The sequence below is a fragment of the Tachysurus vachellii genome, chromosome 22 (genome assembly GCF_030014155.1).
Source record: "Tachysurus vachellii isolate PV-2020 chromosome 22, HZAU_Pvac_v1, whole genome shotgun sequence".
In the NCBI taxonomy this organism is placed as follows: Eukaryota; Metazoa; Chordata; class Actinopteri; order Siluriformes; family Bagridae; genus Tachysurus; species Tachysurus vachellii.
The window spans coordinates 14,954,524-14,968,238 of NC_083481.1; the positions used below are offsets into that span (position 1 = coordinate 14,954,524).

Consider the following 13,715-nt stretch of genomic DNA (forward strand, 5'->3'; position numbering starts at 1 on the left):
CTTTATTTTTCTTTTTTTTTTTCAATACGAGACTATATGCCAATATTTCTCATATTTACTTAAAGTTAAGCCGTTTATTTTTAAGATTTCTTTTTTATTCGATACAATGAAATATCAAAAGCGGTTCTAGTTGGTCTGTAAATGTTTGTCTCTTATTTTAAACGTCAGTTCGCAGGAAAGGGCTCACACGAGCACGACGTCACAAAAAACGGCGTATCGGACGACAAAAACGCGAAGAGCTTCGAACGTTCAGGACTTTTTGGACGCACATCTCATCCCTCCTTCTTAATTTACTAGAAATTTCCGCTAACGTTATTTACGGCTCAAACGGCCCTTGCAAGACCTCATGAGCTCATTCGGTACAGTAAGAACAGATCAGACACGATTCACTATATTACATTAAAAAAGTCATGAAAGTGTAGCATGGAATTAAACCTCCAGTTGGGGTTCTTCCTAAAATCTCAACCATAATCTAAAAACAAATGAACTGCATTTCTTCTTGTAGTCTTTCTGGGAAATATTTCCAGAACATGAAGTATAACTATAAAGGGATAAAGTGTACGTGTCACCATTATACCTGAATCCATTATGGTTGGTCCCGTCAGCCCCGGCACACCTGAGACACTTGTTCGCACTTCTGTAAAAAAGAATAACAAGTGATGAGAAAAAAAAAAACGTTAAAATTGCTAGTAATTAGGCTAACCTGAAATCCCGCCCGGATTTCCGTGTCTCTGTGTCTCCGTCTCCTCGGGAACGACTCTCTAAGCACTCCGAGGCTGTTTTGCCTCTCATGCCTCCTCACGGCCTTATCCCTTTTACATGCCAACGCTGGCGAGCTGATATATTATCATATTTGTGCGTTATCTCTTGTAGCTGGTGGGTGTGAATGCCACGCTGAGCAATGATTAGAAATATCAGCCTTTGCAAAATGCCACATTTCTGTATATCACGCTAAGAACGGAACCAGAGGCAATAAACGCGACGAAGCCTGTCTAATTAAATTCCTTCACGTGTTCCCATTACTTATTCGGTATCAGGGGGAGGAAACTGAGGAAAAAAAATAAATAAATAAAAAAAGACACAGATTGTATTATTATTATTAATACATTAATTAAATTGTAATGTAAAGATGGCGTGACTAAATTGGGTTGAGGGTTTAGTGAAGGTTTATTGCCTTTCTTTTGCTTGGGTGAGTAAGCAGTGAGAAGTGATGTGGATTGGGCAGTGTGTGTGTGTGTGTGTGTGTGTGTGTGTGTATCAACACTGAATTGTTCATGATCTAATTTTTACTTTGGCTATAATACTTTCTCCAGCTCCTAACTCGATAGGATTTATTTAGAATAAAGCTTAAAAGTTGTATATTTAGAATACGATTTAAAAATGTACGCGCCTTAAACACAGCCATGTTTTTTTTTTTTTACGTACGCTAAGTTCTAGGACGTTTACCTGAAGTATTTCCAGCCACAGCTTTCGCCACCGTAAGATCCTTCATTCGCATTTCACAGCGAGGATGTTACACGATCGTAAAGATTGACATTCTGTCACGCTTTAAGAGTAGCTTAGAAGAAAATAAAGATACGCTACGCCTCTCGTTCGCAATTCAAACCAATCTTAGCGGCGGCTAAACTCTGCCGCGTGAGATGACGGGGTGTCACAACAGTTCACCTGCAATCCCAACCTGAATATTTCACTGGATTTATTCGGATTTTATAATAACACCGTGAAAAGTCACCCCGGCTTTTGTCCCGACAGTCTTACAAGCTGAAATTGCGCTTTGTGGAAAATGGAGTTGAACTCGTGTAGCACTTTTCCAATCTTGCATACAAGAATAGAAAAGTGACACATAAACTACGAACAACTGAAGTCTAGACCCTCTATATTTTTATTTAGATTTGTAAAACTATTATTGTTGTTTTTTTTTACGCGAATCAGATCCGTCCTCAAGGAACCCGGTGTATAATTAGCCTGTGTTTAGGGCCGTGTTCTCACACCGATCTGTCTGTTTCCTTATGGATGCCCACAGAGCTTTAATATCCACATGTGATAGGTTTATTCATCAGTTTAATAAAGATCTAACCTTTTACAACACCGGAAGTATCATGATGGAAAAAAAAAACCCCAGACGGTGATGTATTAATCCATGTTAAGTGGAACATTGCTCACAGCGCTGGAAGTCCTACACCAGCCGCCTTCAAATGTTACTGGTACAAAGGCGGCGCTTCTGTGGCTTCTAAGTGTTTGTGCTTTAAAAGTAATGAATAGCATTTAGAGCTAACGACGGTCCAGGAAGCGACGGTGTGGGGTCGTGGTGACGTGTCACAAGCCTGGGTTTTATCTAAAGGGACAAAACAGAAGGCGTGCGAATATAGACATGAGGCTTAAAATGGTTTACAGTCTAGTTTTAGCAGGCACAAGACCAGCTCTTTAAAGCTGAAGGAGGTTTTGTGTATCTTGTCAGCATCACTGTCAGTATCAGCTGTTGTGTAATTTAGATTTGCTGGTGGTTCACACACACACACACACACTACACTACACTACACTACACGCACACACAGACACACGTACTGTACACACACATACACAGACTACACGCACTACACTACACACACTACATGCACACACAGACACAGGTACACACAGACTAAACACACACACTACACTACCTGCACACACGCACACACACAGTAAACACAGACCAACACACACACACAGACAACACACACTGCACAACACACACACCATACACACAGACTACACACACTAGACAGTACACACACTATACACACACTACACACACACACTACACACAGACTACACACACAGCACACGCACACTAAACACACACAGTACAGACAGTCTACACATGCACTACACACAGTACACACACTATACACACACTACACGCACACAGTACACACAGACTACACACACTACATTACACACACAGCACACGCACACTAAACACACACAATACAGTCAACACACACTACATTACACAACACTACACACAGTACACACAGACTGCACACACACGGTACAGACATACTTCACAAATACACACAGACACACACACTACACTACACACTACACACACTCTGTGTTGAGAGTACACACTGTGCTGAGAATAACACACCACCCAAGTAATGTCTGTTCAGATGTAGCTGTATGCTCTTGGTCCTTTCCATTAATGCACAAAACCATGCATTAGTACTGATTGGTTCATTGTGAACAAAGCCACACCCCCTTAGTTATTAAAGGACGTGCACAGCAACCACCGTAACCTTTTTATTATTGCCTAAAAAACGTTCTCACTTCATATTTTTAAGTAGTAATTTTATATCAAGTGAAGAATAATTTCTTCTAATTTTTGAAAGATTTATCTTTGATCCCCCCCCCCCCCCAACACACACACATAGGGGGTGTGTAGACTTTTGATATCCACCGTATGTGCACTTTTATTAGTCTTTTGACCTTGGATAAAAACACTTTGACATTCTGATGATGTTCGGAACCATTTTAGACTCATCTCCTGCCTTTATTTATATGTTTAATAAATAAACATTCGGTTGCCAAGTCACGTCACTGTGTATTTTGAAGTCGGCCTAAAAAATAAATAAATAAATAAATAAACAAATAAATAAAATACTATAAAATAAAAAAAGCCTCGTGCTGGGCTATTCAGGTCCTTAATTAGATGTGACTTTTTTAAAAAAAAATTATTTTATTATTTTTCTATGCACATTTTGGATGGACTTTAATGCCTGGTTGCCAGTTGGATCTGTTCCTCGTGTGTGTGATGATCATGTCCCTAGAGCTAGGTGAGGCCCAAATGTAAAGCGTGCTACCAAAAGAACTCCTAGATTTGAGTTTAGCTCTCCGTGCACCGGGGTAAGGGTTACATGTTTCTGCAGTTTATTCGCCTGTGGGCTTGGACACAGAAAGTACAAATATTTCACAAAGAATCAATAATGTTCTACCACATTCTAACCTTGGAAACTACTTTGAAAATATATATATATATTTTTTTTAAAATTTATTTATTTATTTTTAGGTCGAATAGAAATGACTTTTTCAACACGAAACAATCACGTGCATTGTGGTAGAAGTCAGTGAATAGAAAAGGATTATGTGCAGTAAGTTTATTTGTTCGGTGAAACGTAAACTCGCAAAACACTTCGTGTCTCGTTGCCGATTCGCAAAGTCGGATTTTTTTTTTGTCCTTTTTCACTTCTTCCCACGCTCCCGTTCTCTGTCCTGTTTCCGTCACTTTAATCAGCCCTTTTTAATTACTGACACCCTCGGAGTCACCCTTCGTTCGCTCACTCGTCACCTTTGGGAGATGGAGCCATGGAGCAGGAGACAGAAAAGGAAAACGAGGTCCTGTCTTTCCCACGGGTGCTGGAACAGGTCTGGTAATAGCTGGAACATGACGCCAGGCACTCTGCTGGATTGCCAGCTTGCATCTCCTATAATGCCTGCTGGGTCTCTTCTCAGCACTGTCTTGATAAATGGATTTATTTTTTCTTTTCCCCTAGACTCTTAAGACGAATGGCCGAGCGAGGACACGTGGACTTCTGTTCCACCACATCCTAGGTCAAAGCCACTGAGCTGTAAAAACATCTACATGGTCTACATGCATATTACGAATACTACTGAGAGAAAGCACACAGTCGCCACACAGGAGGTCTGATCTTAACGAAGCCCGATTTATCGTGACCTCCGACGTCCTCGGATTTTGATGCATTGACGTCGCTTTGCTTTGTTATTAGTAAGTTAGTAAGAACGCAGTAAAAGTTAATCATCTAGAGTTACTGTTGCTCATTAGCATCTTTCTCTAACCTACAAGGACAGTGTTGTTGTCTGGTGCTGTGGTACACTACACACACCACACACACATACAGTACACACACATACAGTACACTACACACACCACACACACATACAGTACACTACACACACCACACACACATACAGTACACTACACACACCACACACACATACAGTACACACACATACAGTACACTACACACACTACACACACATACAGTACACTACACACACTAAACACATACAGTACACTACACACACCACACACACATACAGTACACACACATACAGTACACTACACACACCACACACACATACAGTACACTACACACACCACACACACATACAGTACACTACACACACCACACACACATACAGTACACACACATACAGTACACTACACACACCACACACACACACAGTACACTACACACACCACACACACATACAGTACACTACACACACCACACACACACACACAGTACACTACACACACCACACACACATACAGTACACTACACACACCACACACACATACAGTACACTACACACACCACACACACACATACAGTACACACACATACAGTACCACTACATACGTTACACTACACACACTACACAACATACAGTACACACACATACAGTACACTACACACACTACACACACATACAGTACACTACACACACTAAACACATACAGTACACTACACACACCACACACACATACAGTACACACACATACAGTACACTACACACACTACACACACATACAGTACACACACACACACCACACACACATACAGTACACACACATACAGTACACTACACACACCACACACACATACAGTACACACACATACAGTACACACACATACAGTACACACACATACAGTACACTACATACACCACACACACATACAGTACACACACATACAGTACACTACACACACTACACACACATACAGTACACTACACACACTACACACATACAATACACACACATACAGTACACTACACACACTACACACACATACAGTACACTACACACACTACACACATACAGTACACTACACACACAGTACACACACATACAGTACACTACACACACCACACACATACAGTACACTACACACACCACACACACATACAGTACACACACATACAGTACACTACACACACTACACACACATACAGTACACTACACACACTACACACACATACAGTACACTACACACACACCACACACATACAGTACACTACACACACTACACACACATACAGTACACTACACACACCACACACACATACAGTACACACATACAGTACACTACACACACTACACACACATACAGTACACACACATACAGTACACTACACACACTACATACACACATACAGTACACTACACACAAATACAGTACACGCACATACAGTACACACACATACAGTACACTACACACACTACACACACATACAGTACACTACACACACTACACACACATACAGTACACTACACACACACCACACACATACAGTACACTACACACACTACACACACATACAGTACACTACACACACTACACACACATACAGTACACACACATACAGTACACTACACACACTACATACACACATACAGTACACTACACACAAATACAGTACACGCACATACAGTACACACACATACAGTACACTACACACACTACACACACACATACAGTACACTACACACACTACACACACATACAGTACACTACACACACATACAGTACACTACACACACAGTACACACACATACAGTACACTACACACACTACACACACATACAGTACACACACATACAGTACACTACACACACATACAGTACACTACACATACATACAGTACACTACACACACAGTACACACACATACAGTACACTACACACACTACACACACATACAGTACACTACACACACAGTACACACACATACAGTACACTACACACACTACACACACATACAGTACACACATACAGTACACTACACACACAGTACACACAGACTACACATACTACACTACACACACATACATTACACACAATACACACAGTAAACACACACATACAGTACACTACACATACATACAGTACACTACACACACAGTACACACACATACAGTACACTACACACACAGTACACACACATACAGTACATTACACACACTACACACACATACAGTACACACATACAGTACACTACACACACAGTACACACAGACTACACATACTACACTACACACACATACATTACACACAGTACACACAGACTACACACACTACACTACACACACATACATTACACACAGTACACACAGACAACACACACTACACTACACACACATACAATACACACAGTAAACACAGACTACACACACTACACTACACACACATACATTACACACACAGTACACACAGACTACACACACTACACTACACACACATACAATACACACAGTAAACACAGACTACACACTACACTACACAGTATTGACTATAAACAATAAACTATTGACTGATTCAGTCTTGTTTCCAAACTACTTGCACAGTGATTCTTGTCCTTGGCTGCTTTTCAGATCATGACGGTTGTACAGAGCAGTTATATGACTTACCATAGAGTTCCTGGTAGCTCAAACCAACTAAGCTGTGTACATTTGTTCCTATTAATGTGGTCAGTGAGTGTATGTATATCCCTGCATCGATCACTTTAATGCCCTCTCATTATATACAAATCCCTATGTTTGACTATTTTGTTCTTAGCAACTTCTTTATATTTATATATTTGTATCTATCTAAATATTTACATCTTTATTTATACCTTATACATCATTTACAATTCTTAAAAATTGTGACTTGCACTGTAAGAACTGCTTTAAATTCACTGTACTCAGTATAGTGACAATAAAAGAATCTTGAATCTTAAAAGAGTCGATTCCCTCGAATCCATGCAACTGGATACCAGCCGCGAACACAACCACTCGCAAACACCGCTAAGGAAATGAATTTACCATCCAGATGTTTCAGTTTATGGGCAGATAACGGTCTTTATTTTGAATTATTTTAAAACCGAACACTCTTCCGTCTATACGGAACCAATCAGATGAATCAATTAACGAAATAATGGTTTCATTCATCGTCTTACTAAAAACTGACTCTGCTTAAAGATCCATTTTCTGCTAAAGATCTCAGGAAAATAATAACGCAGTCAAAGGTCTTATTCGTATATATTTAGCACAAAGCTAACTTTGAGCTTCTCAGCTGCTCAGTTTATTGTGTTACATGTGATCGCATGCAAAAGTTTGCGCACCTCTTGCTGTATAACTCTTTAACACGTCATATTTTTAAAGAATATTTATCTAAACAATTCAAAATATTGGAAAATTTGCCATCATTCTAGAACATACACAATTATTTTTTATGTTCATGTACGGTCTTAAAACTGATCGCTTTACTAGGTCTAAATCCGAGTCAGGTATCCACAAGTCCAGGGATTAATCGATATATCTGTGGCTAGATCTCAAACGTCACCTAAGAATATTTATGAGCTAGATGCATTGTGAGGAAGACTGAGGAAAGAAAGAATAAAAAAAGACCAATAGCTGGCCACAAGAAACGTTTTGAGGCTGACTAAACCCAGTGAATTCCCTTTTCCGGTCCTTTTTTAGGTTCCCACGCCACAACAGCCTGCGAACTTGTGCCTGCTGCTAATCACATCGGCTGGGGCTCGTGAGGAGATCTGTCAGGTGAAGGTATGTGCGCTCATCGCATTGCTTTTAAATGCGATTGCCCAGGTGCACTGATTTTTTATTTTTTTTTTTTGACATTTTTGAATTATTTTGAAGAATTAGCAAATTGATTACAGACAACACAAACAGAAAAATAGATCGTTTCGGTCTGTCGTTCTGTCTCTCTGTCCTTGCTGGTGTCTCACTTGAAATTTACTCCTTATGTTTAAATTAGCATGCTCTCGAATGGCCAAAAAAAATATATAAATATAAATATTAAATATAAATATAAATAAAGAAAATATATACATATGAAATAAAAAAAAAAAGAAATATATATATATATATATATATATATATATATATATATAGGAAAGACAAGAATATTCCATTTCCCCTTTTGGACAGGAACTGGTTTGTGTAAGTGCTCAGTAAAAAGAAGTCAAGTTTATTCTACCACCATGATACCAGGATAAGTGTCACGATGAGACAAAGGCGAGTGAGGATCCAAATGCAGTTCAGTCTTTTATTGATCCAAAACAAGAAACAGGCAAACAGACGGGCAGGCGAAACAGGGCAGAACACTGAGCACACAGGAAACAGGAACATAGACACCAACATTCAACAACGACCAACACCAGGGAAGTGAACAAACAGAGTAGATATAACAAAGAGGAACCAATCACAACGCAGAGACAATCAGAGACTTAAGATGATACACCTGGGGGGGGATAGAGTGCCATTAGTGTCCATGGTAACAAATGAGTGGGCGGAGCAAACAATTAACAGCAAGGCAGACAGCAGACAGAAACAGGGCAAAACACAGACAGACTCATTACAATAAGAGTGAAGTTGAACCGTGATGGTTTCGGCTTCGTACGCAAGCATCGTACGTGGCGACGAGCTTCTCTTCTGTGGAGGGAAAAGGAAACTGAATGCACACTACGTCATTGTAACCTGGATCTAAATTGTCGCAGATCTTTCGACGCTCTGAAGCTGCCACTGTTGGGCCCTTGAGCAAGGCCCTTAACCCTTACTGCACCAGGGGTGCTGCATCATAACTGACCCTGTCCTCTGACCCCAATCTCCAAAGTTGGGATATTCAAAGAAAGCATTTCACTCTGCTGTAATGTCTATGTGACAATAATAAAGATGATGAACGATTTCTCCTTCCTCTACATTTTCCTCTTTTTTTCTCCTTTTCAGAACAAAATATTGCTTAAACAACCACACTACGTTAGCCAGTCGCTCGGGCTCTATCTTTGTCACGTGATGGATAGATCTCGTGTTTAATCTCATGTGAAAGTAGGATTTTGGAGATCAAACACACTTTGTCTGGATCTCTTTAGCTGAAAGATTGTGTAGTGTGTGAGCTTCATCTGTGGTTGTTCACATAGTGTGTGTGTGTGTGTGTGTGTGTGTGTGTGTGTGTGTGTGTGTGTGTGTGCGTGCTGCAAAACAACAGATCAACAGGAAAAAAAACATGTTTTGTTTGCTTTTTTCTTACGGAGCAAGTGTGCTGGCAATGAATCCTGACTGACTGCAGCTTTGGATCATATGAAATGCTTTTGAACAGTCAGAATTTTTCAGGGTTTTTTTTTTTTTTTGTATTTCACTGATGTTTGTTGCTAAGTCAAACACATTTACAGAGAATTGTGTTTGTTAATTGTGCCCCTTTATTTCTCCTGACTTGTCTGTTTTGACTGCACGTCCGATCATGTTTCGAAGCTGTTTAATTGGACTCGTACTCCCACCTCGCCGCGTTGCCTTTATTAGTCCTGGCATTTGTAATTGCATGCTTAGTGGTAATTATAACCCGCGTCAACAATTTGCAGGCTTTAATAGGACGCCCGCTGAGCATGCGTGTGTTACGCTGGATGGCCGATCGTGGCCTCCTTGAGCGTTATTGGGTAATATTCCCACAGCAGGAAAGCAAGGCTCGGGCTACTGGCAACTCTTTTTCATTCACTCCTTTGCTTGGTGATGGCAGTGCTGCTTTACAAAGCTGTAGTATCTTAGTAACGGGCCATAATGTTGAGAGAGAGAGAGAGAGAGAGAGAGAGCGAGAGAGAGCGAGAGAGAGAGAGGAATGGATGACAGGTCGAAGCTCAGCGAGAGAGCGAGTTTGAGAAACCGAGGTTCTCGGAAAGAAAGAAAGAAAGACAGAAAGAAAGAAAGAAAGTGTACAGAATCATCCAAGGTGGATGATGGAGGAAAATTGTCCTTGTGTAGTAAATGGAGCAATTATATGAACATGTGGGATTTTGGTGGAAGCTTTAACCCTTTCACCTCCACGATCCACGCCTACGCCTACGTAATGTGTCGTTCTTATTAGTTACCGGATAATATGTTTTAGGATGAATAATCGGATGTGTAGACGAGGTCACCTCTGATTTAAATCATTTCTCCTAACGCTAATTTAAGTATATGATAATAGGGTTGATGTTCATTTGAATAGTAAAGCCGGTGTTTACAGCTGTTATACATGACGCATGCCACTAGGGAGCTGTTGGCTAGATTCGTGCCAGTTGGATCTAATACGCATCTTGGGAATGTCTCAAATACAGCCTACAGATGGCTGGTTTGGACATAATTTCACTTTAGGATGTGGATTAATCATCTAGTTTCATTTTTTTTTTCCAGTGCCCTTGGCATGCACATCTTGTGTAATGTTGTGTAATGGTGAGCTGCGATAATGATAAAGACTAGACTAAGACTATCATTTCTTAATGATGGGAATTGTTTTTTTTTTTTTTTGTACAAATTCAAAATAGGCCCAAGACATCTATACAGCTTTTATATGTTTTATATGCCTCCTGCACAAATGCGATCCAGGTGCCAGTTCATTTTTTTTTTTTTTTTTTTTTTTGAAGCTCAGCTTAAAGCAGTCTCTGTTATTGCGCCATAGATTCTCAGTTGCAAAGCTGTCACTTTAACAGGTAACTTTGCCACTGTTTACTGCATCTGCAGGAGCACGGACGATCGCGTTACATAGAGCTTGCACTTTTCTTTCCCTGAATATAAATGTGAATTAGCACACAGAGACATTGTCACTGAAAAGTATTGGACATAAAACTGTTGGAGGTGTGAATCTAAAGGCTGCAAGCTGCTTTGTTGATATAAATATATATAAAAAAAAAAAGAAAATTGTGTGTTGTTATTTATTTATTTTGTTAGGAGTGAAACGTAAGATCATTTTCATACGTTTCACACACCGTTCGCTTTCTTAATTTGGTATGGTGTATCTGTTCTGTTTAAGGGAGTTAGCGGGGAGTAGACAGGCATGTGGTAGCCTAGTGGTTAAAGGTGGGGTCTCCGTTGTTTGAGAAATGCTTCAGAAAACTGAGTCGGGCCACTGAACAAAACAGAAACAAAACTAACGTGTAGCCAATGAGCAGAAAGGGGCGTGTCTTGTCAATATGGGCTGAGAGAGTGTTCAGCGCGCATGTGTGACATTAGCAGAAAGCGGTATTAACATTGACATTTAGGATAAAAACAAAGAAAGAAAGCGAAGAAAGGTAAGGCGAGAAGTAGGACGTGTTAATATAGGATCAGCTTTCAGAAATGATCAGAAACGGAGCTAAACCTTTCAGGGTACAACACACAGTACTACAAAAACACATTTATATTACCATAGTATTACTCATTGAGTTCATTTATTGATAAAAATATCCCCTCGGTCAGCTGCCCCAACAGGTTCCGCCATAATACTTGTCTGGGTTATACTTGGGCTATACTTATCTGTTGTATGTGTGGGCGGAGCTATCAAAACAGGGGTGGGGCCCATTTGGGTTAGGGGCCTGTTTGTTTTGGTGATTTCAAATGTCAACATTGGCTTTCAAACAACGGAGATCCCACCTTTAAGGTGTTGGGCTACCAATCGGAAGGTTGTGAGTTCAATCACAATGGGGGGCAGTCGTGGCCTAATGGTTAGAGAGCCTGACTCGTAACCTGAAGGTTGTGGGTTCGAGTCTCGGGCCGGCCACGACTAAGGTGCCCTTTGAGCAAGGCACCAACCCCCCCAGCTACTCCCCGGGCGCCGCAGCATAAATGGCTGCCCACTGCTCCGGGTGTATGTTCACGGTGTGTGTGTGTGTGTTCACTGCTGTGTGTGTGCACTTTGGATGGGTTAAATGCAGAGAACGAATTCTGAGTATGGGTCACCGTACTTAGCCGTATGTCACGTCACAATCCCAGGTCCATCAAACTGCCACTGTTGGGCACTGTATGCTATAATAAACTAAATGGTAACTCCACCCTTTGTACCAGTGTTCCTTTTTCAACCGGTATAAACAAATGAATGACTTTATGGCTCTAGTCTGATCTAAAATAAATCAGGACTCTGTTGACTTTCAGTGTCAGACGTGTGTTTTTCCATCTGTTCTTATAAACATGTATATATACAGTACAGGTTCTGTTTTAGTTGTGGAATATAACGCTTGGGGCATCTCAGAGAGCAGAAATGGGTTTGACATTAACATTTACTTTGAAGATGGTCATAAAAGGTTTTTGCTGTAATGTACATGCCTTGTTTATCATCGCCATGGCAACCGTGTCAATGTTGGCTCATCTAGCCGTCTACCTACATGTGTTTACATCCATTTTTATTGGCGGTACGCACATGTAGCTAAGGGTAAGACTGTGACGCCACAGCGAGTTAATTTAGCTGCTAAATTTGTACAGTTACTGGCCATTCTTTACTTTTACTTGCATTAAAAATATAAAAATTAAAAAGCAAACAAACAAAAAACCCCAAGATTAGGTACATCACAGCTTTAGATATAAATATACTTATTATAAAATCTGAATTTCATGTTATTCAAACAAAATCCTGTCATCATTGCCATCTCCTCCCTTCCTCTTTCATCCTCATCCTCATCACTACATACAGTACGTCTTTTAGGTGGTCGAATCAATACAGTACAAAGAACATCAAACAAGACAAACTTGTGGCATAAAATAAGTACAATAGAGGCTGCTAAACTTGGCAGTTGTTGCAAAATAACCTGTAAGTATCTATACATTATTAGGTTTTTGGAGTCTTCTCTATTGCTTCAAGCCATAACGAACCAGCGCGCCGTTGTTTCAAGTAAACCAAATATGTGCAGCTGTTGCGCAATTAGTCT

The 13,715-nt window shown here is 40.3% G+C and overlaps 1 protein-coding gene across 4 annotated transcripts in view; it reads left to right on the forward strand.

Annotated features, from left to right (window-relative positions):
* Positions 1 to 13,715, forward strand: part of fhit (fragile histidine triad diadenosine triphosphatase) — a 251,569-nt gene that overhangs the window by 9,162 nt on the left and 228,692 nt on the right. The window contains exons 1-3 of one of the 4 annotated variants that reach the window (XM_060858132.1): positions 4,176 to 4,407; positions 4,536 to 4,768; positions 8,530 to 8,613. The exons of 1 other annotated variant lie outside the window; for it this stretch is intronic. The gene's annotated coding sequence lies outside the window, so the exon portion shown is untranslated. Of the gene's footprint in view, positions 1 to 4,175; positions 4,408 to 4,535; positions 4,769 to 8,529; positions 8,614 to 13,715 lie in introns of those variants that run through there. 2 more of the 4 variants (XM_060858130.1, XM_060858129.1) reach the window with 2 other exon arrangements.